This window comes from Pleurodeles waltl, chromosome 11 (assembly GCF_031143425.1).
Source record: "Pleurodeles waltl isolate 20211129_DDA chromosome 11, aPleWal1.hap1.20221129, whole genome shotgun sequence".
Lineage (NCBI taxonomy): Eukaryota > Metazoa > Chordata > Amphibia > Caudata > Salamandridae > Pleurodeles > Pleurodeles waltl.
In genome coordinates, this window is record NC_090450.1 from 715,205,968 (window position 1) to 715,233,058 (window position 27,091).

Here is a 27,091-nt window from a genome sequence, read left to right on the forward strand (position 1 = left end):
CATGCAGCACTAACTTGCACACACGTTTCACTTGCACCACACCCTTATGTTCCATATACTGCTCACAAAGCACGCGCGCACGCATTTCATGCAGTACACATACATCACATACAAACAATAGCTTATAGATAAATAGTACACAAAGTGCACATACAGTGCACACGGCTCACATAGTGCACAAACACACTACTCAATTACAAGCCTCACAACACACTGCTCACGCAGATAACGCTCGCTCACTGTTTCATTGATGCATCAGCTGGTCCCTCCCCAGAGCCAGCCTCCCTCCTCCCCTTTTTCCCATCCAAGCCAGCCTATGATCACACACACGGAAAGTGTCTCGTGCAGAGTGCACGAGCCAGAGCCGTGTGCAGGCGCGAGGAAGGATCACTGCACAGCCCGCAGCTGTGTGCAGGTGAGGAGAGCAGGTGGGTGGAAGGGGCCCGTCCTCTGAGTTGTGTGCGGAGGGGACTTGTACTTCACTCTAGAGCTGTACACAAGGGTGGGGCAGTAGTCCGAGTCTCATGAACCAGGAGGGCTGTCTGCGGGAGAAGTAGGGTGGCCAGTAGTCCGGCATTTTGCAGGTGTGCACGGTGGCTTCTGTCCCTGCTGCACGCATGTTGCCCCGTGTGCTGGTTCCCAGCCACTTTTAACCGTCTCAAATGACAAGCAGTTCACTCTTTCCTCTCTCTGTGAGCTGTAATGGAGGAGCCCTGCTTACTGCAGCTTCAGGAGCACGTTCCGCTGCTAAAATGTACATTCAGGCACCTGATGAGCCCTGTATGTGCGACTGAAAACCGTGCCGAGGACCTGTTCTGGTAGTATCCCCTTGGTGTTTATTTCTTCCTTTTAGACTGTCTCCAAGCGCTTACTATATGCCCAGGATCAAACTGTTAAACTAGCAGACTGAAGACCGCACGCTGCTGTTTGCTTCAAACCACCTTACTTACTATATTATGTTGAATACAGCATGAGATTTAGCCCTGTGCCCCTCCCCAGGTATTGAGTCTATTTTTTAAACACACGCTTAACAGCAGCTTTTACACTGGACTTAAATACTTCTGGTCTTCGGAAAATGGAAGCTGAGGAATACGTTTAAACAGTGATTGTCCAAGAGTACACAATTTGGCCAAATGGGGTTTCCAGCTAGTCCACCAGCCTTCCCGGGGGAGCATAGTGTTGTGGGCCTTGCCCCGCTTTAGAACACAGTGTTTATTTCTAGCAAAGCCAGGAGAAGTGTTAAAGCTGAGATTACATTTTAAGTATGCTCCCTAAAACATGCCAACTGGAACAGGTTCTGTGGGCGTGGGCAGGTACCGGGCATGGTCGGCACAGATATTTACCGACGGTGTCTCACAGCTTAAGACTATTTCATTCTATGCGGATACTAGACTCTTTCTTTTCTAAACGTCTCACGAACGTTACAGTAGTAAGAGGTGTAAAGACTTACTCCTGGAAGTGGTGAATCACTTTGTGAATAGTAATTCCACTTAACAAGTTCTATCTCCTTTTGACGTATATGTTTCAAGATGGCCTCATTTAGACGAGTGGGATTTATAATACGCCCCCCCCCCAAAAAAAAAAAAAAATGGCTGCACGACTCATACCACCTAACCGATAATTTCTGATATCGCCGTGTGTGTAGGTTGTGTCTCTGCACGCAGTGTGCCTCCAAATGTCCATTAACATTTGTAATGGAAAGTTGGCCACCCTAAGGTGAAGGGTCAGAGGGTATTGTGCCCTCCACTGTTTTACGGCGGCAGCGTTGTGTTCGGGTGCGAGGAAGCTATGGTACTGTGCTCCGAGTAGTGTAAAAGTAATTTGTTGTGAGCTGTATGCAGGTCAAAGGAGCGGAGAGTGAATGTTGTGTGCAGGGCTGTGTGCATGAGTAGGTGTGGGAAGCTCTGTGTCTCAGAGCTGAGTTCAAATGGAGGAGCACGAAGGGCAGGTTCTCAACTGTGCATTTGTGAGGTAGGTTGTGTGTAGCCGAGTGGGTGGCCGTGCTCTGTGTTGTGTGCAGCTAAGGAGCTCGGTGATCTGACCCGTGCACGGACTAGGGGCAGACAGTGCTTTACATAGTCAGGTTCTGTCCAGTGCCGAGCACCTGGACTATTTCATTCTATGCGGATACTAGACTCTTTCTTTTCTAAACGTCTCACGAACGTTACAGTAGTAAGAGGTGTAAAGACTTACTCCTGGAAGTGGTGAATCACTTTGTGAATAGTAATTCCACTTAACAAGTTCTATCTCCTTTTGACGTATATGTTTCAAGATGGCCTCATTTAGACGAGTGGGATTTATAATACGCCCCCCCCCCCCAAAAAAAAAAAAAATGGCTGCACGACTCATACCACCTAACCGATAATTTCTGATATCGCCGTGTGTGTAGGTTGTGTCTCTGCACGCAGTGTGCCTCCAAATGTCCATTAACATTTGTAATGGAAAGTTGGCCACCCTAAGGTGAAGGGTCAGAGGGTATTGTGCCCTCCACTGTTTTACGGCGGCAGCGTTGTGTTCGGGTGCGAGGAAGCTATGGTACTGTGCTCCGAGTAGTGTAAAAGTAATTTGTTGTGAGCTGTATGCAGGTCAAAGGAGCGGAGAGTGAATGTTGTGTGCAGGGCTGTGTGCATGAGTAGGTGTGGGAAGCTCTGTGTCTCAGAGCTGAGTTCAAATGGAGGAGCACGAAGGGCAGGTTCTCAACTGTGCATTTGTGAGGTAGGTTGTGTGTAGCCGAGTGGGTGGCCGTGCTCTGTGTTGTGTGCAGCTAAGGAGCTCGGTGATCTGACCCGTGCACGGACTAGGGGCAGACAGTGCTTTACATAGTCAGGTTCTGTCCAGTGCCGAGCACCTGGACTTCTCAGCACTGCTGTAGTGCCTTTAATGGGAGGTTGCCGTTCATCTCAGGAGCAGACGGGCACCTACTCTGGATAGTGTGTACCAGCACTTCTATATTTCCATTGATAGCACTCTGCTCCAAGGGGACCACGCAGGAGTGAAAGGCGGTGCCTACAGCACCCTTCAGAGCAGTGTACTTTTGATGAGTACTGCCATTTTTATTTATTTGTTTTTTTGCAGTTTTTTAACATAGCGCGAATTCGACGCGGAGGTATTGAAGCGCTTTACATGAGCAACAGTTACGTTACACAAGGACGCATTCATTATTTTATTTTTGGGGCACGGGTGATTAGGTGTGTTTAAGTGAAGAGCTGTCGTATTGAGCTCCGAGCTATGTACAGTTGAGGGCGAGAATACTGCTCTGAGCAGTGTATACATGAGCACTGTGTTGGTAATGGTAGGGGGGCTGTACACTGCTGTGCGGAGTGCACAGTCGGGAGATGAGTAGCCCTGTCCTTGAAATGCACATTACCGCCTCGCTACATGTTTTAAACCCGAGGAGTCCTTTTCAATCGAGTTTTAGCGCCATCTCAATACACTCTACTTTTAAGCACTCTTCAGTTAAAACCTGAGGATAGGTGGCAGGTGCAGGGATTTGTGGATTACCCAGTTTTAATGCGAGTGTCGGGGTGAGGGGTGGGGGGATCGGGTTGAAACTATCTATACCTTTTTCTGTGTGAACCTTGTTTCTGTCCAATGCACGAGACGGCCGTGATGAGCACCACTGTAGACGTCATCACACCACTGCTGGGTTTGACCCCAGTGCCTGGGTTCATACCACGAACCTTAGGAGACAGCTGCGATTCGGTTCTTGGGCCGAGTCGGGGAAAAAGGGGTTGGGGTCAGGGGGTACAAGAGCTGTGTGTGGTAATTTTTCACAATTTACAGCAGATTGGTATTGCCTAGGCCATCCACTGTGCCCAGTTTCTTACTGGTTTTGACAACCAGATATAAAGAGGTCTCGTCGTTACACTTAGATGCTCTTTTGTATACCATCTGGCCCTTGTGTTTGTCAGGACGGACTTCCTTTCTCACTATTCAATTCTGCTAAAAAGGCCATCTCTGGTGCTCAGTGCAGTGTGAACGAACATTCTAGGTCATTCAACCAGCTCCTTGTTCTACCTGTGTCACAAATCATTCACAGTTTTGTTATTCCGGCTGTCCATTTCAGTTCCTCTGGAAATGTAGCTTTCGAGATGGATGCTACCTTCAAGTGCCCTCCCAGATTATACACAATAGTCTAGAAGTGGACTGGCCTCCAGACCTGAATGCAGCACTCCAGATCTGATGTCTTCAGCTGCACTGAGTATTCCCTACAAAGCTCAAGAATGGACCCAATGCTCTAGATTTGGCCTCCTAAACTGAACTGGGCACAGCTCTCTCCAGGTCAAGCCCCCATAAATGTAAATGGGTCTCCAGGTGTGGCTTCCAGAACTGGGTGAAATAGTTCATATGTGACTCCGTGAACTAGACACAAAAGATTTGGGCTGCCAAAAGCATCTGTACGCAAGATGCCAAAACCAAGATTTGGCCTCTAGAACTGATCTCAGTACTTCAGATCTGACCCAAGAACTAGATCAGGTGTTCTAGATGACACTCCCAAGGTTATGACCTTCAGAACTGGATGTGATTTTATAGATGTGGCCTTCAGAACTGGACAGAATAAACCTTCTAAATTAGGTCCAGTGTCCCAGGTACGTATTCCAGTACTGAAGATGGTAGTCCTGATGTTGCCTCCGGGTCTGGGCATAATGCATGTTTTATAGGTCTGGTCTAGAACCTGCCTTAGCTGTCTTGATGCCTCACATAATCAAAAAAATATTAGATAAATACATAGAAAGGCGTGCAATCAGTTGCTTTCATCCACTGGGCAACTCAACTGTCTCACATTTTGCTTCTGCCCTCAGCATCATACAACATGGGGCAATGGGCAGCCCACTTGCATTGTGAGTGACAGCATTTTGCCCGATCACATGTTCACATCTGCCTACAAGGAAGCTGTCTACAGTGCTACGCCTACACTTTAAATCTCCAATCCGTGTTTCTTTAATTTTTTTTGTATCATTTTTTATTTATTTATTTTTTGTTTTACTTGTGTGTTTAAAGTAAATCTTCAGGTTACAGTAATTCAAAGGTAATAATAGCTTTTCTTTTCACAAAAGGATCATATGTTTCTACGATACGTATTACAACAAAAAAGGATTTTCAACATGTTTTAATACTCCCCACTGCGCCCCCCTGACTGTTTATGTGCAGTAGTATTTTATTTTTATTTTAAGTGTTTATTGCAATCACATGGCTACCATGTTTAGACGGCTATTTTTCTTACTTTTTCTTCTTTCAACATGTACCTGCAATTAAAAAGAAAAATAACCATTGCATCAGCTTGCCAATGCGAGACCTTTTAACTTTGCCAGTGCTTGCTTTATTTAAAAAAAATGTTTGATTACATGAGACTGGTGATACAGCTAAAACTGTTTCCAGGGTAGACCTAACAAAACGAGGTTGTCTCCTTGCTTTACATATTGAGAAATGTCCTTCTCTTTGTGTGCCTAAGGTCATCTGACTCCCTGCCCTGTTTATTTACTTGCGCGGCTTCCGCTTTGCAGCAGGAAGTCAGCTGATGGCGAAGGAGTCAGTCGGGTTTCACTGCTGCTGGGGGCAGAGTTTTGGTGTTGGGGGCTTTCCTCACGGTGAGGCTGATGAGGAGCGCGTGATATGTGGCGGGCGGAAATTAGCGCGACCTGTGACTGTCAGTCGGTTAGGATATCTGCGCGCGCGCGCGGACGATGAGCAGGAAGTCATTGGCTTCTCAAAGGTTCCGGTAATAAGAGGACACGATATTCTTGTCTAAGTAGAATGGGCGGTCACCCTGAGGTGTTTGGAGTAGATTCTGAGGCGGCGGAGGCTTTCATCCCCCATCGCACCGATAAGGCGTCAGGCATCTACAAATCAATCCACAGTCCAATTTAGCGTGTCCCCAAGGTCCGTGAGGAGATTTCATAAAATGTATTACCTGATGTGCTGGAGTTGTCTTTTGTGAAAACATACACGTACGGAGTTCATAAACAACTTGTGGCTAAGGACGGTGCCCTGGTTTTTGGTCGTTTTTTAGAAGGACAATGTTTAAATGATTTGGACAAACCTGTACGTGTGTGGCATCTTTCGTTATCGTCTCTAAGTGAACCATGAACTCTTTTTTTAGGGGCTTCTTCCCGTTCCCTTCAGTACTCACAACTACACAGTTCAATGAAGCATACAGGGTGGTAGCAGTGATCATGATTCTCTTCTGGGCACTATACCCATTAACCTCTACTCCCTGCTCTCTCCACCTATAAGGTTCAAGAACACACTACATTTAGTGGTGGCTGGTGATCTTTTAAAGCAGTGGGGCAAAATCCTTGGCTCATATTCCAGTGAGCGGGCCTGTCATCTGTGGGTGTTTGAGGGGTGCTTACTCAGTCCCACTCTGACTCACTCACTCTGACTCATTCACTTAGTCTCAGTCATTCTAAGTAAGGCTTACTCAGTCTCACTCATTCCCAGTCACTCATTATCCCCACTCATTTTCACTCATTCTCAGTCAATTAATCTTACTCAGATTTGTTCACTGTCACTGGCTCACCTAGTCTCAATCATTCATACTCAGCCCCACTCATTCAAACCCAATCTGACAAAATCAGTCTGATTGGTTTTCACTCTGTCTCACTCATTCTAGTCTTACACACAATAACACTCATTCTCCCTCACAGTTATACTCACTGCCATTCTCCCTTGCAATAGCACCCACTGTCATTGTCACTCACACTTACACTGTCATTCTCACTCACTGTTACAATTGTAGGAGGCTGGTTCAGTTTATGGTGTACACCTATGATGTGGAACCCTATAATGAGTCTCGGCAACCCTTAGTGATAGCATTTAGGTGTCCATATAGCAAAAGCTCTCTAGGGGTAGCTGTAGCGAGCAGCTAAAGCTTATCTAGGAGGAGTGTAAAGCACTTGCAATACTACAGTAGTTAGTAACTCTCACACAAGAAAGAAGCACACCAAGTATTCTTTATTACAACACTACTACTATACTAACATTGGAATATCTCCACCTGGAGATATCTACACATAAAATATATACCTAGCAACAAGCAGGAAAAGCATAGAAATACGTGGGAACCTATGGGGCAAGGGCAAACCATATACTAAGAAAGTGGTATAAGAATGGAGGTGCCCACTCAAGGTAAGTGTGTTAAAATCTCAAGGGCTGGGGAGTAAGGAATTAGCAAAGGTTAGTATGAGAAATCCCACAAGCGCCCGGGTGCAGAGTAGTTATCGAGCCAGGTGTCCCATAGGCTAGCACAGGACCGTTGTGGTTGGATTTTTATTTTTATGGATTCATGACCCTTCCCTGTGGACCCCGAGGAAACCATTTGGCACAAAGGAGGTTGGATAGTACCCCCATCGGTAGATACCCAGAAGATTGGAGTACCTACTCCAGGGAGCCAAGGTGCATAGGGGTGAAGTGACGTCTGAAACCTTCGTTGGAGTCAATGGAAGCCTTGATTGTCCAGGTGCTGTTGTGACTTGTGGAACCTAAGGGTGGATTCTGGACGTGGAGAACCTGGAAAAGAAGGGGACAGTGTCCAGACCACTCAAAGAAGTCCAGGTGGTGCAGGTAGGCAATACCCACCCTCTTGGAGGTGAAGTTCCTGCAGGACCGTGAAGGAAGAAGTCCAGCTGCGGAGTCCAGGGGATGCAGGAGATCCATGGAGTCACTCACGAGCTGTCCCACATCGGTCACCGGATTGCAGGAAGGTCAGTGGCCCGCAAGACCACCACCAAGCCTTGGCAAATGCAAATAGTTGTTGCAAGGAAGATTGTAGGTTTCTGAGGACCAACAAGGTCCTAATAACTTAACCCTTGGAGGAGAGTCAGGGTGGGCCTTCAGTAGAAATGAAAGTCAGCTGGAGTCTTTGGAGCCTGCATGAGTCACCCACTGGCAGCAGGCACAGGGAGTCGCAGGGAGGCCTCAGCAGCACAACAAAATAGGAGTCCCATGTCGCAGCAGCTGCAAAGTGGAACCTGAACTTGAAGTTGCGGAGTGCTGGAGGCTGGGGTTTCTTAGAGCCTGAAGATCTGTAGGAAGAAGAGCCAACAAGCCTTGGTTAGAGCAACAGTTGAGGTGCACAGGGGTTCAGTTCCAGTGGCTGCAGCAAGGGCCCACCGTCTCCAAAGTAAGTCAGAAGACAAGTTGGACCCGGAGAGGACCAGAGAATCACCACCTGTGTTGCAGAGCCTTTCGATGTCCTTGAAACAGCAGGATCCACCAGTCAGTTGTTGTCGTCTTGAGGTGCCTGTGGCTGCAGGGGAGTGGCTCCTTCACTCCAAAGAAGATTCCTTCTTGCTTCTTGGATGCAAACAAAGTCCTTGTGACCCAGGAGGATGCACAGCCACCGATATTGCAGAAATGTTGCAGGAGCTGGAGAAAAATGTTGCAGTGGGAGCCCTCCCAACCGGATACAGTCTTGCTTCAGTTCCAAAAGCAGCCCAGTAGCGGTTCCGGAGGCCAGGAGCAGAATATGTCTTGCAGAGCGTTCCTTGTAGAGTCATGCTCGAGGAATCCGAGGACCCACCCTCGGGGGAGTCTTTAAGTAACCCTAAAAAGGGATTGGTCACTATCTGCAGTGACCCACCTATTAGAGGGGGGTCACAGACGTCATCTTTCTGGCCTAACCAGTCAGATGCTCCCAGGGGCCTCTGCGCTTCTTATTTCCAAAATGGCAGAATCAACTGGCCACCTGGCAGAGCTCTGTGCACCTCCCTAGGAGAGGAGCTGAACAGGAGGGTGGTCACTCCCCTGTCCTTTGTGTGGTTTTGAGCCAGAGCGGGAACTGGGGGTTCCTGGACTGGTGCAAACCAGTTTATGCAAGGAGGGCACCTAATGTGCCCTTCAGAGTAGTCTGGTAGCGCTAGGAGGCAACCCCAACTCAGAGGCACCTAGTTTTAAAGGAGAGGAGGTCACACCTCCCTTCTACAGGAAACCTTTTGTTCTGCCTTCCCCTGTTCGAGTTACACTCAGCAGCAGGAGAGCAGAACAGTGTCTGGGGGTCTGCACCAGCGCGGGCTGGCAGGCGGAACCTGCAAGGCTGTATAGGCAGATCTGGGGGATCCTCTAAGGACTCCCGAGAGTACATGTATCATGCAACTAACACTTGAATCAGTGTAGTTGCATGAGTCCAACATTTTTTATAGAAACGTGCCTAGGTTTGGAGAAGCCATTATGTAGTTAGACTACTTGTGTTGTCCAGTGTCCACTATATATATCTTAAAATGGCTTCCCCCACTTACAAAGCCCAAGGAATGGAGTCTGGGATTTGTAAGGTCACCTCTGCTAATGCAGGGGTGCCCGCACACTCAGGACCATGTATCCTGCCCTTGGGCTCAAGGCCGTACCATAGGGGTGAGTTACAGTGTATTTAGAGTGAGAAGTGCTTGCACCATTTCACGCAGGCTGCAAAGGCAGGCCTGCAGACTCAGTTTTCATGGTATGCCATGGGTTGCACAATACATACTGCAGCCCATGGGAGACCCCTGGTGTACCATTGCCCTGAGTACCTGAGTACCACATCCTAGGGTCTTACATGGGTGCACCAGTATGCCAATTGTGGGGTACAAAAGTTACCAAACAACCAAATTTAGAGGAGAGAGCACAGGCACTGGGGTCCTGGTTAGCAGGATCCCAGTGTACTAAAATCTAAACACACTGAGATGTAACTTTTAAAGGTAGCCTAGTTTCCACCGTTCTCACTGCAGTGTGTGAATTTTCACCGTCTAGTGACATGAATGCAGACAATACATGTCCACTGTCTGGTAAAGCTGTACTCATCCTCTATCTAGTGCCATGGTAAATCAGCTGTAGTAAAAATGGGCTCCAGTGGGTTCAGTACTTGGACTCATACACACACAGTCTCACCACTACATATGTGCCCCATACTATATGCTCAAATGCACTGACTCAACATATGCACTGGATGTCAGCTCCAGGTTCTGGGTTTTCACATAACAGTGAAAATTTACATGAGAAGGGACTGTAGGCCACACACTCACTGACAGAGGTCTGCTCTACTTTATGAGATCGCAAAGCACAATAGGCTGCTAGAACGTCTTGTGTGGCAAACTTAAGACAGGGGCAGTAGTTCTCTGTAAACTCTGATGGTACACAGGTTTTTAGGTCACAGGCTTTTTAGGTCACAGGTCCTGGACCTTGCATTGTCAGGGCAGGCCTAGGCCTCTCACAAATGCAATATTAGCATGATGCCACGACCAAAAATAAAAGTCAGGATGCAAGTTGCACACACAATTGGGCACTCAAGACAGGGGTGCACGCCTATATATTGTTCAGGAGACATTCCCATCCCATCAGCAGTGTAGGATTTGGGATGTGTCTCTAAACAGTCATCATTTGGAATGTTTCCTCCCCACTTCCTCTGCACTGTATTCTACTCAGTTGTGCCCATCTTTACTAATTCAATAAACAACCCTCTCAGCTTCCTTGGGGTCTGGGTGTTCCCTACGTTCCCTCTCCACCCAGTAGCCTCTTGTACCAAGGGCCTGGTGCTTGGCTTGGTCAGGTGTATAGTCCGTGCATATACAGATTCTGCCCTCAAGCCTGATGGTAGGTCCCAATATTATACACATGTCTTGGCTGACTTTCTGCAGTTGATGGTTAGCTGATTAGTGCTTTAACAAGGGAGCTTGCGGAATCTTTTATGACCCTAAACCTCCGAAATCTAGCAAATCTTGGATCCTCAGGGAAATCCAGGGTCCTTCCTGATCATGAAGCAACCTCTTTAACTGAGCCATTCTGGAATCCAGACTTTCAAAGGCTTTCTTATCTCCCAGAGAGTATGGGCCTACATGAAAGATCATGGACCACTTCCAGGAGAATTATGCTGTGTCAGCTCTGCATTGTGGTTTCAGAGACTACAAGCATCTTGCATTAGTACAGTCCTCACTGCTAAGCTCTACATGTTCTCTTTAACCTTTACCTGGCACTCTCTCGTTTGTCCCAACCTTTTGCTGGGGAGCCTGTGCTACTTCCCCAGTTGCAACTCACAGTTGCAACCATCTCATCAGATTTTGGATGGTGAACTCACTGCTGGACTCTTTCCATCCGTCTTGTGGGAACAATTAGACTTGTCCCTTCACAACAGCATACTGGAACCAAAAAGGAACGGGTATCTTGGACTTAAAAGTACGGGGCTAGTACCAAGGTGGTAATGATCCACAGTCAACTGGTCTCATTCATAAGAAAGAAGAGTGATGCTCACTCCACACAGCTTCTCCAGATAACTGTAGAACTGGGAGTATGGACACCCGCACGCAGTCTGTTCTTATAAGAAACCACATTGTGCGGACCAGCAACCAGAGGGCAGGGATTCTCAGTGGGCATCTTCAACCCCCCTTGAGTGGGAACATTATCAAAAAGATCTCTGTGTCATCTTTGTGGATTGGTGGCACCGAGGCATTAATGCTTTTGCAACCTATAACGCCATGTGCAAGCAGTTTGCCTCTTGGATTGGCAGGGGTACTAGCTCCATAAGGGACTGCATTTCTTCAAAAGGAACATTATGTATATGCCTTTCTTCTGACCTCTTTAATTGCAACAGATGGGCATAAGATCAAGGAAGGACAGAAATCAGTGTGCTGTCATTCTGGTACAGTGCTTAATTTGAACCTGTGGTTTCCGGTGCTCAGCACCAGCACTTATTTCACAGTGCCAGGACTACGAATTTCTCGTCCCACAGGTGATTGTGTCAATATAAATACTTCAAAATAAAATTAACACAATACTTTGATGGGTGGCTGCCTGGTATGTCTTCACAAGCTGGCCCAGCCAGACATGAATGCCTATCATCATGTTACTGGTGATGTCATCACGCCTGTCACAATTCCAAGAAGTCGTTGTCATTCAATGACTTGCATTCCTATTCCCTAATTCTGCTGCACCCTACCCCTCCCTGAGGCTAAGCCTCCCATAGGATAATTGTAGCGGGGGCTGGCTCATGGCTGAGTTCAGGCAAGGCAGGGTGGAAGAGCACAGGTCGAACTTGGCTGTGAAGGCACGTGAGGAAGAATAAAGGAAAGTGCCGACCTTGCATTTGCTACCTAGCCAGCCAAGTACAGTCTGTATTGCTGCATACAACCCACAACATGCTTGTGGCGGCCACAGCCCTATGCAACTTTCATGCACCATGGAGTGACTCCTTGTACTCAGTGCTGCCTCCCAGCACTCTTATTGCTGACCATGTATCAGTCCGTTAGGATGCAACAGCCGCACTCACTTGCATTGGCAGGATTATGGCTGGCGAAAATGTTTGTGCTCAGAACCATAGCTTCAGGGGAGGGGGTGGGAGTGTTACACCCCAATAATGGATTTTCTATCAAATAATTGGGTACGGCTGCTTTCAGTCAGGTATTTTGAGGTGTCTGTAGGTATTTTGAGGTGCCTGTAGGATTTCACCAGAACTTTTTAAGTAAATACAGACAAAAACGCACACACACTCTCCCTTTCTGGTTTGAAAGTCTTCAAAAATGTTGGTTATTTCACCAATTGTGTTTTCTCTCACTTACTACCCCTGCCAAACCACATTCGTCTTCCTTTCCACTCTCCATTTTTGCCCATCTCATGCGCCGTGCTTGTTGTGTACTGCATTTTAACATAATTCATCGGCGTGATAGATGGAAAATCTGAATCTCACCTCCTGCTCCAAATCTTACAGACTAAGCTACGCCCCTACTTGTGCTGTTGCAGGAGAGGACAGAACAAGCCGAGCAGGAGCCCATGTCTGGCTGTCTGGACCGAATGAATTACACGCAACACCAGCTAAGATAAGTGTTCCACTCAGGCAGCATCCTTTTGTCACAGGAAGTGACTTCACAGGAAGTGACATCAGATCTTATGACCACACACATCTGTTTAGCCGGTCTATCATAAGTACATTTGAGCGCATTACACTATTTAACAAATGAGATTTTGCATAGGGGATGTACCAAAAAGTGCTGACGCAAAATCTGGGCCTTTAACATATACATTTTTTTTTTAATCCTGCCACAAAGAAATTGACAAGGAGATACATGGCAAACAATCTGTTCTGCTTAATTGTTTGCAAAGTCTGCATTTTAAAATATCTTATGGCGGTTAACACACTTGCTGCAGAGATCTTTGCACGCCTGGTAAATCATCTGTGATCAGTAAGTGCTCTGACACCCTACATTTGGATGAATTGGTCTATAAAAGAAATAAAACAAAAGAATGTCACTTACATTATTTGTATAAATACTTTGACAGGCCAACACATTTAACATTCTTATAGTGCATGCGTATGTCTTATCTACAAGGTCTGAACAAAGTCAGAAGTGTTCCTCTCTTAACTATCTCTGAAGTGATAAGCTGTGCTTCATTGCATTAAGGTGTGAGGCTTCCCATAGCTACCAGCCAAGATACTCCAACAAAAGGAGGCCTGATGGCCCCTTAACTTTGCCCTGTGCTTTGGGCCCAGCTGGAAACTAGTATTCCTCCTGCCCCCCTGAAGGTTGCTGCTCCAAACAAAAGCAGACAATGTGTGTCCCATGTCTAAAAGATTACACCTGGACAGGTTTAACATGTTTGTGGTGCTCAACCTCTTGGCATAGTAAACAGCGTCCACCTTTTGAAAAAGCATTGCAGAGCAGTCCAAGGCTTACTCAAGGGAGGTGGTGTGGACTAGTAATCCCCATTCACGAGCACACAAGCATGACTCTCAATAAATTATTGTCCAGTCTGGGCTTTTCTTTTGCTAAAGTAAAAGTACATTTATTACTCACACACACTACTCAATACTATGCAACAATCTACAAATATACACAAAGTGATGGAATCACTCTGGGAGGACATTGTGTAATCTCTCATGTCTCCTCCAAGGGAGGATATAATACAACAACCCACATGGCAAAACAATCCCTGGTGTCCCCCTGCAACATTTGAACATTTTACAGTAATGTGGAATGAACACACCTACATCTGCAATTAAGTACATCTATCTTGCCAAGAGGTGGCTGTCAGTCTCATTATTCAAATTAGCATCAACAGGGAACATATATGACCATATTCAAGCAATTTAACCATTAGGATTACTTTTAGATTACTTTTGGATTACTTTCAAATTATTCTTAATTGACCATCAAATAACAGTTGAATACATTGGGTAATACCAGCCTACATCTCTAGTAGGCACAGTCCCACAAGCCAGAACAAAAGTCCACATAAGCTTGTGTTTTAACAACCCCCTTGGGGGTTATAATTCTTTTGTCCCACCCTGCCTAGGCTGGGGCCACAAATTGCGTTGGGGGGGAGGCTGCGCTGCTCCTGCAGCTCCCCCTGTCCATGGGCTTGGTGGTGGGCCCATCTCCCTGGGACCACCACAAGCTGGTTTAGGGGACTAAACCCCTGCTCATGCCCTGCAAAGCATTGGGGCGGCCTCATATGAGATGAGCGCCTCTCCCGCTGCGCCGGGGAGAGCCACCGTGCCGGCAAAACTGAGGCTTCTTCCAGGGGGGTGCCCAGTCCCACCCAGACACCCCCACACGAGGTAAGTGCTCCCACGTTGGAGGGCAGTGCAGGGAGCCCACCCCTGGCCGCCCCTACTGGCTCCCTGCACGGCCAGCACCTCCGTGTGCGGCCGCGGGAGTCAGCGTTCTCTGTGCTGTCTGCCCGCTCCAGCGGGCAGACGGTGCAGGCCTGCGGCCGAACGGGCCGCTTGGGGGAGTGCAACGGCACTCCCCCCTTTCTCCAGTACAGCTGTGGGGCCCCGGGATGGGGTCCCGGGCCCATCCACGACTGACTCTGTCGCGCTCCCCAACACCATCTTCCCTGTTGGGGTCCCGGGATGGTGTCCAGGGCCCCAGTGGTGATTTTCGCACCCCCCGACTTGACTTTGGCTGGGGCCCCAGGATATGCGGTCTGGGGCCCCTCTGATCCATCTTCATGGGGAGCGCGATGGCGCTCCCCGGCTTCTTCTTCGGCCGGCCCCTCTACTGCCGGCTGCCATCTTGCGGGGGTGGGTGACGGTCGCCCTCCCACTCCTCCTTCTTCCTGGGGCCCCGGGATGGGGTCTGGGGCCCCTCTTCACCGTTTTCACGGGAGCGCAACAGCGCTCCCTGACTTTTCTTCGGCTGCAGGGGGCCCCGGGATGGGGTCTGGGGTCCCTACACACCGCGGCAGGGGTGTGTGCGACGGAACTCCCCCCCCCCCCCCCCCCCCCCCCATCAAATCAAAACAGGCCAGGCTTCACGGGGCCCCGGGATGGGGTCCAGGGCCCCTTCCTCTTCCTCCTGGGGCAGCCCACAGGCCCTAGCCCACACCAGGGGCACAGTCTGGAGCAGCGGTGGAGCCCCATGCGCTTTGTGGCTTCTTCTCAAATGGTCACAATCCTTCTTCCCTGGATATCTCGGGCCCCCAAGGGCCGATTTTCATCATTCCGGTGTCATTTCACTCCTGGTGACAAGCCCTTGCCACCAGGAGCACTCTCCTTAGGCCTCCTGGCCTCGAAGGGTCCCAGATCATAGGGAGCCAGTCCCACTGACTCCCTGTGCCAGCCTTTCCTCTGGGTTCCCTCTATTCCTTCTGGGCAGCGTGCTCTCCTTGCGCTAGCCCAGTCCTTCCCCCAACTAGTCCTCTGAGGGGGCAAGGGGGCCAGATTGCCTGGGCCTGGCATTCTCCTCGCCGGCCTGGAGTCCTTCAGGGGCAGAGTCCCTGCCCCAGGGGCAGTCAGGGGTTTCTTCCTTCCAGTTGTCCATGATGCCCGTCTGCAGTCCCACTGTCCAGCAGTGACGCACAGCCACGAGAGAGAGCTCTCCCCGTGCAGGACCTTTTAAGTGGGGGCGGAAGTGTCCAGCAGGTCTGCACCTCTGGCCTATCCAGATGTGCCACATCACTTCCTTGCCCCCGTCCCCTCCTCCTTGCACAGTCTTCTGGGATAGCTCAAAATGCCATCCTCCAGGAGTTAGTTGCCACATGTGCCCTGAAAGTCTCAGCCCCTCCTCACTGACATTCCTCACAGGGCCTCTCCAGCCTGCTCCTGGCACGGAATGACAACTGGCTGATTGATGCCAGGCCCTGCTCAAGCAACTGGACAGAGCAGTAATCGGCCCTAATCCTGAGCTGAGTCAGAGAAAGATGACATCCATGGATGACCCATTAGTTGTACAACTATGCTCTTGTAACCCCCTGCATCATTCTTTTCTTACAGGTTACAGTGCACTTTGGTGTGACTCTGGTCTCGGTGGACCCCAGAGAACTGGAGTTGCACCCTAGGCCCTCCTTTCCCATTAACATTTAAAGGAGTATCCCCGCAATGCAAATACCCTAAGCACACTGGCATTGGCATTTAACTGAGTGTCCCTACAGTGAAAAGACAAGAAGTACACTGACTCTCCCTCCCATGTGTACACCCCTCTCATGAGACCTACTCCAGGTTACCACCCACTCTGCATAGTTCCTCCTGCACCAGGCTTACCTAAGCACAGTTCTTGGGCTGCACACACCAGGAATCCTCGCCCCACAGCCCTCACATGGGTGCACATCCATGTGCACACATGATCACATGTCATCCCGCCCGGGGCCTCCTGCCCTTGCTGCGTCACAGCAGCCTTTCCATTGCACAGCGGCACCGGCGGTAAACACTCGCAGTCCATTTTATCATGTGCTTACTGTGCGTGAGTCCCCTCATAGGAGGCTCCCTCACAGTAAAAAGTAAAAGTGGTCAAAAAGCGAAAAATCAGGGCAGACCTGATGGTCAGAACCGTCCTCTAACACCTCGTCTATCTGCGTCTACTCTCGACTCGTGCCCTCCTCCCCACACTTATCTGTTCCTTCAGCCCCATGTTTGCTCTCAGCTTCTTCCCGGTGCCGTGTGACATCTGAAAATCGCCTGTAGTTTGTTTCTTTCCAGGTGACCGTGGTGAGTGGGAGGAGCCTTCACCATACTTTGGCATTCTGTTAACTTTTGTTTTTTAATTAATCAGTCCAGCGAGTTAATGATCCGAGAAGGGTAATTGTAAGCATTCCCCACATAGATCATCAGTGCAGGAACCGTTTGTTTGCCTTTCAGATATTGATGGTCTGCACATCTCACTTTCAAATCCTGGTCAGGCTGATTCGGAAAAACGCCCAGCAGAAAGTTAGTAAATAGAGTATTATTTGGTAATGTCCCTTTCAGTTGTTACTGTGGTGTGAGTGACGTCTATGCACTTTGAAAATAGGGCAGTTGCTTTATGCTTACTAGCATATCTTGGATAAAAAACAAACACAAGCAACTTCTGTTTGTGTCTATGCTGAATTGAGGGATTCTGAACATCCATGCCTGCAACTGCCCCAGTGGTGTAGCCAGTGTGTCATGGGCCATAGAGTAACGAAGGAAATAGCCCTCTTAGCCGCTGTTTTAGCTGTGAAATAAAGCAATAACCAGGGGTGAAGCTTCAGGGGGTGTTTGGGGTGCCACATCCCCTAATAAATGTAGTTTGTGAAAAATTGTTGGGTACAAGTGCTTTCAGTTCGGTGTGGTGCAGTCTCTGTCGGATTTCACCAGGGGTTTTTACACACAGACAAAAACGCACACACATTCTCGTCCTCCCTCTGTTTAAAAATACTTTTAAAATGCGGCTTCTTCACAAAATAATGTGCTTTCTCTCACTTAGTACCCTTACTAGTCCGCATTCCCCTCCGTTTCTGCTGCCCTGTAAGCCCCTCTGGTGCGCCCTGCTTGTTGTATTTTAACATTGTGTCCCAGCGTGACTGTTGCCAAATCTGAAGCTCCCCACCCCCATCTTATTGACCAAGATACGCCCCTGGCAATAACCAGGGTCCCTGGTACCACTTCACCTGCTGCAACAACGAAAGCTCCACTGACTCGCGCTGGACGATACTTCGAACACGTGGAACTGCTCTTCCCACCCACGGTTTGTACAGCGCAGGAGAAACGGGGCTGGCGCACAAAACAGAACTCTGGGCTGGAGGACGTCTCTTTCTGGTGGTGGCAATATCGGCAAAACGGCAATTTCTGTCGTTATGCAACCGTCAGCCCTGCAGACGTCTGGGACTTTTAAAGTGTCAGCAGCGCCTTATAGGAGCGCTGTCCGCGCCAACAAATAATGTGGGGAAAGAAGTTTAAAATGTCTAGGTGTGTTCTTGGGCACAGGCTTCTTGTCAGGAGTTTTCTCTGCTTTCACCTAGAGGACGCTTCTCTTTTAAATTCAATTTTGTTGGGGTGTCTTATCTTTATTTTGGCTCGGTATTCTACTTGTGTTCTTTAGCTCAGTACTCTAAATATATTCTGTGCTTCAGTGCTCAGGTTCTGTCTTTTTGATCCGTGCTCTGGTTCTTTGCTTTGGTTCTCTGCCACGGATCAGTTCTGTGGTCTGTACTTTAGATCACTGCTCAGGTTCAGTACTTTGTATCAATGCACACGTCCTGCACTTTGGCTCAGTATTCTAATTATGTACATTGGATTGATTCTGTGGTGCTTCTTCCTGTTTATACTCTGTTCTTTTTTAAGTATTTTTGGTTCAGTCGTCTGCGCTCCCTTGCGACGGTTATTTTCCACGCCGTATGGTTTCCCCACGTGCCCCCTGGAAGTGAAGCTCTGTTCTGCTCCGCGTCGTGGAAAGTAAATCCCTCCCTGGGTCCTGGTTCTGAAATGTTGGCAGGTGTGGGCGGCTCCTGGGGCCGGGTGGCGCTCAGTGACGTCACCCGAGCGCTCTCGAGGGGGGAAATCACAGGTTGAGAGTGGGACCTGACGTCTAACTGCTTCCTACGGCCCCCCCGGGGAGACACCGTCATCATCACTCCCAGCACCGTGTTATTACAGCTCGTTACTGCAGCCTCGTGCCTCAGACTTCCATCTGAGACCCAGCTTTTACTGCCAGAGGTAATTTGGAGTTTCTCGGTACACTATAAGGGCGAAGGGGCCCTGCCCAGACAGCTACAGCCCCCGCGCCGATACTGACAGACTTAGGGCTTTAAACGGGGCAAACCCTGCCAGACCCTATACCTGCCAGTAGTGAAAAACTGACATAGGGACGGGCCTCTTCAGGGGCCTTTGTGCATGTCCCTATTTGACAGAATAAGAACACAGGGCTATATGTATGAAACATTTTTGGCGTCGCAAACTGCCCTATTTCCAAAATCTGGCCGTTTGCGGCGGCAAAAATGTTTTTCCAAATGTACAAACATGATTTCCTTTCAACAGCTCGAAGTACGATACGTTTCGCATAATTTTCTCCCTGTACCTGGATGGAGTCACCAATGTTCCGCGGATGTTGACAACCTTCCACTAGCATCGTTCAAAAGGAAGCCAGAGCTTCCGGGGTGCCGGTCTTTCACCATTACCCAGTCCCCTGTGGCCCTGTGGTATCCGAGTGGCCTTTGCCTGTCGACGTCGAGACGCCCGGCGGTTCTGATCCTCTTGGTAAGCCTGATCCTGGCTGTATGGTATGGGAGTTTGCTACCAGGTAGAATGATTTGGGATGGCATCTGCAACCTTGTGTCCAAAGCAGAGGGCGCTTGGGACTACTCATGGGTGGAATGTGGAGTTATTTGGTAGTGTTTTAGAAAAGTATAGATTTCGCTTTCCACGTATTGCTGCTCTGCCTGTGCAATGCGAATAGTCTTTGTGATTGTCCTCATAACATTTTCAACCTACCCTTTGGCGTGAGGCCATTGGGGGGTAATCCAGCGATTTTAGAACCTCTTGACGTCAGATGGTTAGCCAAGTCCTCTCCACTGAACGCTTGGCCATTGTCCGTGCGGAGTTTCAGGATGAGGCTATGGGTTGCCACAACTTTTTATAGCTTGGGGATTGTTTCTTCTGCTGGGGTAGCCTTCACTGTCTCAACCTCCTGGCACCTGGAATAGTCGTCTATTACCACTAATAGGTGTCTCGCATCTGATAGGCTACCAAAATCGGTGCTGGCACTGTGAAGGAGCTATCTGGTGACTGCTTGGTGATGACAGGGTGTGGGAAGTACACTTGTCCGGCAGCTTGGCAGAGGCTGCACTGTTGGACTGTCTGTTCCACTTTCTTGTCGAGACTGGGAAGCCACACTTTGCTTCTTAGCCTTCTTTTTGGTCTTGACGACCCCTTGGTGTGACCTGTAAGCAAGGTCCACCATTCGCTGAGTCATGCTGGCTAGCCCATCTAGTCGAGGCCCCCTGAGTGGTCATCCATCCGTGATGCAGAGAGTTCTTCTCTCACATAATGTAGAGATCTGAGCGTGCTCTGGGCTTCCACCGTCTTTTGAGGTAGGGTGGCCATGATGGTGTCCCACCTCCCTGACTTGGTGGCTGTTATGGCTTGCTGGAGGCAGTCGTCAGCCTGGGTGGTTTTGATGATGATGGTTAACGAAAAGGGGAGAGGGCGTGACCATTCTGTGATGACCCTGACATACTCTTCGGCATATTCAGCCTCTTGTTCTTCCTGAGGTGTGGTGGGCTGGGCATGCAGAGAGAGGTAGTATGCAGGGTTGTGGCACCCAGGCCTGTACTCTACAGAGAACTTATACTCCTGCATCTGCACAATCCACTTTCAATTTGTGGCAGGGGTTTGGACGCTGAGCCCTTAAATAATGGTATCAGAGGCTTGCGGTCAGTACTGACAGTGAATGGGTGTCTATACAGGTAAATGTGAAAGTGTCTGCACCCCCAGTGTATTGCAATGGCTTTCTTCTCTATGTGAGAGTACGGTTGCTTGGTGGTGGTTAGAGCACTGCTGGCATAGGCGATGGGGCCAACTCTCCACATTGTTGCTTCTGAGACAGGTCAGCTCCCAGACCGGTGGGGCTGACGTCCACTGAAAGCTCTGTATCTTTGGTGGGTCTATGTAGGCAAGTTTGGTGCTGGCTGACAGGACCTATTTGGTGTCTTGAAAAGATTTCTCTTGTTTGAGACCCCACTGCCAGGGGTTAGACGACTTAGTGATCTGTTCTGCTTTTCCTGCTCTTATCTCATAACCAAGCTTACAGAACCTCTCTGGAATGCACTTCTGAGTTTAAAGAAGACATTTATTGTTATTAATTCTCCACCACGAGGTTCTTGAGAGACTAAATTAGTAGATTGGAAGCACACGTTCAAAAGTAGTCGCAGCAATGAAAGCAAAATATATCAAAGTACTTCTCAGTTGCAATGTACACAGCAAATAGATGTGATTATATTATAGCATAACTTCAAAGCAAAGCATAAAAGTCAAATTTCATCACCGTATGGGCAAGGCTGTAGGGCCTACATTCAGCTTCATCTTTCTGGGGTCTGCAAGTTGATGACTCCGGTCAACTGCAAGAAAGAGATTTTCTACCCAAACGGGAGACAGGCAACTGACGTCTAGCTCCTGTCTGAAGTCAAAGCAGATTCAATCTACCCCTGCTGTAGCCCAGAGTCATCCTTAAAAGCAAACTCAGTGTGAGAACCGAAGAAACGTGGAGAGTGGCCAATTCTCCCGAGCTCCTCGTTCTCAGACTGGATTGCGAGGTAAACACAAAATCTACGTGCTCTTATCAGCTAAGGTCTGGTGTGAACAACACTGCTTGGTCTATCTTGTGGAAAAACACAGCTTGGAACAACACAGCTCATCTGCAATGTCTCAACTGCAATGTCTAACCCCACGTTAAAGCCAATAGGCAGCTAACCTAAATATCAAATGTAATGTCTAATGTCATGTCAAAGCCAATAGGCAGCTAAACTAAATACAGAATGTAATGTCTAATGCCATGTCAAAGCCAATAGGCAGCTAAACTGAACACAACATGTAATGTGCTACTGGTGAACATTGAGCAACTAATATGCGCAGTGGTGAAACACAAAGTCATTGGTCAAACACAATTAATAGCATCACATTCCACCCTATGACCAATTAATTTTTGTTTACGTACCTCTTATTTCAAACAAAAACAAAAAAGAAAAACATCAACACAAAAAACATTATAAGCAAATCAGATTTGAATGATCAAAGCAATCACTGTAAAGCAATGGAAGTGGATTAACATATTGATCTCATAACCTTTCACATCAGATACATCTACACAGAAAATACTGAAACTTATATACTCTGATTGAACAGTGTCTCTAAAATAACAAGTTGATGTAGCATGAGTTCTACTCCTGTAAAGGTGCACGGTCCACCTGAAAGGTTTGCTGGAATGTAAGAGTTCCACACGAAAAAACACACAGTTAACTGTTAAGGTTGCTTAGTTCCAGTGGAAGAATGTAATCAAACAAGTTGAACTTGAACTGAAGGCGCCAGTTGCTCAAAATGGATCCGTGGTGTTTGTACTTTACTCAATCAGGTTCAGGTTGGGGGTTCGGTCCCTCCCCTGACCCCACACGCACACACCCGAAGGGAGACCACACAGCACACTCATGGTCAGTGGCGAGTCGTGGTAGGATCTGCATAAGAAAAAAGTATGACTTTTCTTGCAAATAACATTTGTCATCTGGAATGTGCCCTTCTTCTTCCTTTCCCTGTTTTATAATCAGCAGGACGTTTTTGGTGCCCTTTGTTATGATTTCTGCAGGTTCTGGAGGGTCATTTGGGGATTCAACCCACACCTCAGCACTGAGGTTTTTTTCTGCTGCACCACAGCTTCCCTTTCCTTGCACTGTCAGAAGGGCTGGGGCAGACTCCTTTACCAAACCTCCATTCACTGCATTTTTGACAAGTTGGGCCATTCTGTCTCCAATTTGTATGAATGAATCAGATTATTTTCTAGCTATCAGCATAATTTTGATTTCTCCTTGGTAATCTGCAGCAATCACTCCCCCTAAAACCTGATCAATTTGCCATATCTGTCCTGGTAACTTTCCTCTCTCCAACTGATCTTTTACTGTTTGTGGGACAGATTGCTGTTGTGCGTGCTGCACAGTTTTTATCAAATCTAGGGGAATGTGCATCTCTCTCATCTCTGCCCACCTGTAAGTGGCTTTTTCTCCCCGCTGTCCACATTTCTGGTGCGCCCACTTAGCCACCCCCACTAAGTCAGAATTCTGGGTGGCCACTTCAGACTCTGAATTTTTCTCATTAACATCTGCAAGGGAATTGAACCAGTTAGGTACAAGCCATGTGGAAAACCAAACGGCTAAACCATTGGCAGTGAACCAAGAATCAGTGTAAAAATGACACATCTCAAGCAGCTCTTGCTTTAAAATATGACACACATTGTACAACACTGTTCCTTCTCCTGTGCTAGACAACAACATTTCAGTAACTGGATTGTAATTATTAGTCAAACACACGCTTTTTATCCTCAGGGGACACGAATTCAAATGGTGCACTCAATTTCACTGGTAACTCTTTTACCTGTGGTACTCCCTGCACCCTCTCCACATCCTGAAAAGGGGCTTGTGACACCTGTTCATGTAGGGCTGCAGTGACTCTAGCCCTGTCTTGCATGTACCAGATCCAGTGTATGAGACTAGCTTCCTGTACCTGTCCTAAACTGTGAGAGTTAGGTGAACTCATCACCCACTGCATGCTTGATATTTCAGTTTCCATACTCCAAAGGTCCAGGGGCACTCTTGTCTTCCCCTGTTCCTGATTTACATGTAAATCAGTGTTTCCCTCTTGCACTGCGCAGAAACCTAAAGTCTGAATTATTTCATTTGCCAAATTAAAAGCGCGCAGCTGCCCATGTTTTTTTCTCATGAAACTCGGTGTCTTTTGCTCAGTGCAAACAATAAGAAACTCTAAAATCTTTTGTTTCACTTGTGCCAGTAACTGCACATTTTGCGACGGTACCTCTGCCATGTCCGAATTAATTTTTCCTTGCAGAAGCGGTCTGTAAATAACATTCTGAGCTCTGTTATTAGTGTTATCAGTTAAGGAATGCGGGGTGTTTTGCTCTATGCTCTGCTCACAGGGAGGCTCAGACTGGCTCACAGCTGTCTTAACCCCCTTGTTACTGGAATGGGAAAAGCCAGATTCTTCCAAAACAGCAGTTTTATAGATTTCAGCATTATCTTGCATTAATGTGTTCTGGCTAATTTGCTCACGTAAATTCTTATTTTCATGTTCTAACTGCCTACATCTCTCCTGCATTTTTCTGTAAGCAGATAAAAGTATCCAAACCCTTCTGTCAAGAACAAAAGGAACGTCATTTCTTTCAAAAGGCACATTTTCTGAATATGCTTTATCACAGCACTCACACAGTCCTGATAAACAAGAAAACATGTTTCTCACAGCACCATAAGGCAGTTTAACTTCACATGCATTTTCAAACATGGTCTGCCGTGCTTCTGTAATTCTCTAAACAACAAAAAAACAATTACACTTTTAAATAGTGCACTTCGAAACTCCAATTTCAGACTCTGAAAACTGACGACTAAGCCAAAATGTGCTGCTTTTCCTGCTCTTATCTCATAACCGAGCTTACAGAACCTCTCTGGAATGCACTTCTGAGTTTAAAGAAGACATTTATTGTTATTAATTCTCCACCACGAGGTTCTTGAGAGACGAAATTAGTAGATTGGAAGCACACGTTCAAAAGTAGTCGCAGCAATGAAAGCAAAATATATCAAAGTACTTCTCAGTTGCAATGTACACAGCAAATAGATGTGATTATATTATAGCATAACTTGAAAGCAAAGCATAAAAGTCAAAATTCATCACCGTATGGGCAAGGCTGTAGGGCCTATATTCAGCTTCATCTTTCTGGGGTCTGCAAGTTGATGACTCCGGTCAACTGCAAGAAAGAGCTTTTCTACCCAAACGGGAGACAGGCAACTGACGTCTAGCTCCTGTCTGAAGTCAAAGCAGATTCAATCTACCCCTGCTTTAGCCCAGAGTCATCCTTAAAAGCAAACTCAGTGTGAGAACCGAAGAAACTTGGAGAGTGTCCAATTCTCCCGAGCTCCTCGTTCTCAGACTGGATTGCGAGGTAAACACAAAATCTACGTGCTCTTATCAGCTAAGGTCTGGTGTGAACAACACTGCTTGGTCTATCTTGTGGAAAAACACAGCTTGGAAAAACACAGCCCATCTGCAATGTCTAACCCCACGTTAAAGCCAATAGGCAGCTAACCTAAATATCAAATGTGATGTCTAATGTCATATCAAAGCCAATAGGCAGCTAAACTGAATACAGAATGTAATGTCTAATGCCATGTCAAAGCCAATAGGCAGTTAAACTGAACACAACATGTAATGTGCTACTGGTGAACATTGAGCAATTAATATGCGCAGTGGTGAAACACAAAGTCATTGATCAAACACAATTAATAGCATCACATGAGCTCACGCAGTGGTCCAGTTAGTTGAGTCAGATTCTGCATGAAACAGCTGCAGTAAGTAACCATCCCTAAAAAGCTTTTCATTCTGGAGACAGTGGAGGATGGGGGTGTGCCTGAATGTCATGGATCTTTGCAGGATCAGGGGTGATGTCTTTTTCTGAGAACCGTTGTCCAAAAAACATTTCTCCTCTTATAGGAATTCACATTTCTCCTTGTGTAAATTTAGGCTGCAGCTTTGGAGTCAGTGGAACACTAGCCTCAGTCTGTAGAGATGTTCTTCCAGGGTGAGGGCATGGACCAGGATGTAGTCACTGACGTTCAACATGCCTGCAAGGCCTGCCAGCACTCCACTTATGTCTTGAGATACTTTGGTGGCGCTGGAGATGCTGAAGTTGAGGCGTTTATATCATTGCAAGCCTAGGTGGATGGAGAGCGTGGTCATATGCCGGGATTCAGGCGCCAAGAAGATATGGTAGTAGCCTGTCTGTGGATCCATCTTTGAGAACCCCAGCGAGCCAGAGAGTTCCCCTTAATGTGGCCCGTGGTTGGTGTTATGTCTCTTCATGGCAGTGATCAGGAGTCTCATGTCAATGCATGTGTGCTCTTATCCCGGCTGTTTTGGCTTGCAGACAATGACAATGGGCTACACCCAAGGTGTTGGTCTTTCCACTTTCTCAATGATGTCGGCTGCTTCTGACTTCATCAGTTCTGCTTCCACCTTGGGCTGTAGGTGGAAGGCCATTTGGCGGTTCTGTAACGTGACCAGTTGCACCGACTGGTCGATGTGGAGGTGGACTACTGTGTCTTTGAGGCACCCAGTGCCCTGGAAGAGTTGGTTGACTTCCTCTAGGAGGGAGTCAGTGGTGCTGATGTGGACTCTGAATGCAAACTGAACCAACTGGAGCCATTCTGCTGTGTGGCAGCTGAGTAGCATGTCGGCTTCTCCTTTGGTGATGTACACCTTCGTTCTGGTGGCTTGCCCTTGGTGACTGATAGTGGTGGTGAAGACACCTGCCAGCGGGAGGCATGTGAAGTTGCCATATACATTAACTTTGGTGTTAGTGGGGCGTAGTGCTGATGGGGAGGTCATTCCTCTGTGCAGCGACAAAAGCAGGATGTTAATGGAGGCCCCTGTGTCGATAAGGGCCACAAGTGGTTGTCCGTCTACGATGAGTTGTTATTGGGGGCATAGTGGATGTGACCTGGGTTTGGCCCTACAATGTGTATTACATAAACTGTGCCCTCTAACTTGTCGTCATCAATGTCATCATCATCTGTTGGCACGGACTCAGTGTCCACCAGGATGGCCACCTTCTTCCTGGGCCCTTTTGCTAAAGGCATTGAGCAACAGACTTTGGCATAGTGATTCATTCTGCTGCCGGCTGAGCTTTTTCTCCATTTCACTGGGCAGCTGCCCACGTGTAGGGTGGTTCCTCCACACCACCTTCATGGTCTGGCAGTTTGGGACATCTTAGAGCGGTCTTTCTTGCTGGTGGCCGAGGAGGTGGTGCGCAGCTATTTGAAGAGTTCAACCTTGATGGCTTGCTGGAGTGTGGCTTCCATGTGGGCGGCTCCCAATTTTTACAGTTTTTTTCAACTTGCCCATGGTGAGGCTGTCCGCCATAGAGATGCAAGGCACTTGCAGGATCTGTTTGCGGAGTTTTTCTGATGCGCAGCCCCAGGTGAACTGAGTGCCAATTTAGTCTTGCTCATCCGGGAAAGTGGATGTACTGGCCAGCTCAGAGAGCCTACCATGCAATTCATCCACTGACTATTCAGGGGTCTGTCGGGCTTGTATGAGCAGAACCGATCCGAAAGCTTTCTGTTCTCTCCTCGGTGGTGAGGATGTGGGCGGTGTGCAGTGGGGCCTGATGAGATGTAGGCCAGAATG

General features: G+C 47.9%; 1 protein-coding gene across 4 annotated transcripts in view; it reads left to right on the plus strand.

The window, feature by feature from the left end:
* The first annotated feature begins 275 nt into the window (after nt 1-275).
* The window catches only part of LOC138266048 (heparan sulfate glucosamine 3-O-sulfotransferase 1-like), a 67,260-nt gene continuing 40,444 nt past the window's right edge, over nt 276-27,091 (plus strand). For 2 of the 4 annotated variants that reach the window (XM_069214385.1, XM_069214386.1), the window contains exon 1: nt 276-415. The gene's annotated coding sequence lies outside the window, so the exon portion shown is untranslated. Of the gene's footprint in view, nt 429-5,520; nt 5,589-27,091 lie in introns of those variants that run through there. The other 2 variants (XM_069214389.1, XM_069214388.1) reach the window with 2 other exon arrangements.